At 25.0% G+C, this 2,619-nt stretch overlaps 2 non-coding genes across 2 annotated transcripts; both read right to left on the bottom strand.

The window, feature by feature from the left end:
* On the bottom strand, positions 1,555-1,638 carry TRNAM-CAU. Its single transcript is given in 2 exon segments — positions 1,555-1,590; positions 1,601-1,638. It is a non-coding gene; the product is annotated as a tRNA-Met (tRNA).
* Positions 1,744-1,827, bottom strand: TRNAM-CAU. The gene is given in 2 exon segments: positions 1,744-1,779; positions 1,790-1,827. It is a non-coding gene; the product is annotated as a tRNA-Met (tRNA).

Here is a 2,619-nt window from a genome sequence, read left to right as displayed (position 1 = left end):
ATAATAATTACAAAAATATTTTTTTTAATAATGATTACAAAAATTTGCATCAAAATTTAATTTTTAAATTATTTTTTAAAATATATTTAATATCTATTTTTTTTATCATATTTTAAAATCTTTTAAAAATTTATTTATCACTAATATCTTTTAAGATTCGTTTTTCCAACTATGCAAAATTTGGATTAATAATTTAGTCAATTAGTAGTTTACTCTATTTTCTTTCTCCTTTTCCAACAACCAAGTAGCAACAATTAAGGGTGTGAGTGATATTGACATCCACCACCATTAAAAGTAATAAAATACCTAAATCGGGGCATTGTTATTTGTTGTATTCGCAGTATCCCACTTTAATGACGCTAAAGTTTTTAGCAAATAAACTACCTTTGACTTCGAATGTCTCTTGTAAAAAGTTTGACGTACCATATCCACAGATATCCATTAACTTCTTTAAAGTCTAACGTCATTATTTGTGAAATTATCAACGACCACAGTTATTAAGTTCAAACCGATAATCAATCTGATTAACGCACTGAATTATTGGATTAATGAGCTAGTTGTTTAATCAATCTCCAAAGACTCCTCTTAAACCCGGCGACCCATTTGTATAATGAAGGACAAACAAAACATATCATTTTTAATATATTTTGATTTTGACAAAAATTTTGAAATTTGAATCAATAATCAAACCAATAAAACCAAAAATTTAAAGATTCAATTAAATATTAAAAAAATAATTTTTTATATTTTATTATGTTAAATAATTCACTGTTAAAAAATAAACTGGTTCAATCAGTTAATCAATTGTTTAACTAATTTTTTGATCGATTTATTGTTAGTCAATTTTTATTCTAAACCGAACTAATTTAATGACTAATTTTCAGTTAATTGAACAAGTTTCTGGTCTAGTTCTTAGAATAATGATTTTAACCGATTTTATATGAATTTGTTCGAGTTAATTATTTATTCAATTCAAACAATACTCAGACTTATTTAAATACTCGTTTTAATCCAGGTTTAATAACTATATTAACACATGTTTCGATCTTTAGTTGGTTTGTTCGACTACAAACAGAGAACAAAAAACAAGAGTTTAACGAAACAAATAAGTTGAGTTAACTATTAAAATAATTAGCTCTATCTTAACAAAAGACACTCTAACACAAATAAAATCAAATTAAAAAAATTGGGACTTGGGAGCCAATAAAAGCGAAGAAGATGATAGAAGTTGAAATAGATTTAGTTTGTATTTCTGGTGTTTTGATCTTCAAGATTATTTTGGTTAAATTCGTAAGCTTATTTTAAATTGAGGGATAATATAGGAAGAAAATTAACAATTTAATAGATAAGGAATAATGTTATTAATTTAGGAGTTTCATTATCCACTTCCATATATATATATATATAAAATATATATGGAATTTTAACCTTAGGTAATTGGCTAATACATTATATAATGAGAGTAAGATTTGATTTTGTACATTATACTATAAGCATCTAATGATTTAGGAGATTCAAAATGTTAAACACGCATAAATAAAATAAAAAAGAATTTGGGGTGAGAGAGGCTCGAACTCTCGACCTCAGGATAACTCTTAGCTATGAGACCTACGCGCTAGCCAACTGCGCCACCACCCCTTGTTGAATAAATTTGCTTACAATAATTATCTAATTCTTTTGATTATTTTTATAGCAAATTCAAAATGTTAAACACACACAACATAAAATGTTTAAAAAAAAGTTTGGGGTGAGAGAGGCTCGAACTCTCGACCTCAGGATAACTCTTAGCTATGAGACCTACGCGCTAGCCAACTGCGCCACCACCCCTTATTGTGTAAATTTGCTTACAATAATTGTCTAATTCTTTTAATTTTTTTTTATAGTATCCTCTGACTCGATAAGATAAAATTTAATTCAAAATTCAAATTCTTAACACTTACTTAAACAAACTAGTAAATTAACTACTAGACCAACTATTATAATTATTCTCACATTAAAGTATTAAACACTAAATAATAAAATATATAAAATAAAACATCTAAACTTATTTGAATAAAAAGAATAACGATATAGAGTGCTTGTAAAGCTACTCATTTTATAATATTTGCTATTCTTTATTCTTATAAAGTGAAAATTTGCAACCTTCATTCTTTCCTCTAAATGAGTGAATGTTAACGTTCTACTGTATTTATATGTTAAATTACATTTAAAATTGGTAAGAATGTTATTTTCAGTTTTAATTTTTTTGATATACACCTTAAAATATCTATTAATTTTATAATATAACAGATATATGTATCAAAATTAACAATAATAATATAATATACATATCTATGCCCGCATCAAAGACTTCCTAAATGGACGTGGATGCTGGCTAATAAAATCTCTAAACAAATATTGATACATATTTTTTTGAGATAACGACTATGGTATGATTTTGGTAATTTTTTTATAGAAAAGTTTGTGATTTTCAAAAGTAAAAAAATATGTTTATGTTAAATGAAAAGAATTATGTGTTTGAAGTGTTTTTGAAAGCATTAAGAAGATGTTTTTAAAATTTAGTTTGTGCATATTAAATTTAAAAAATTAATACAATTGTATGTATTAATAGATATTAAA

This window comes from Arachis ipaensis, chromosome B08 (genome assembly GCF_000816755.2).
Source record: "Arachis ipaensis cultivar K30076 chromosome B08, Araip1.1, whole genome shotgun sequence".
NCBI lineage: Eukaryota > Viridiplantae > Streptophyta > Magnoliopsida > Fabales > Fabaceae > Arachis > Arachis ipaensis.
The sequence above is the reverse complement of the archived record's forward strand: the minus strand, read 5'-3'. Positions and strand labels throughout refer to the sequence as shown.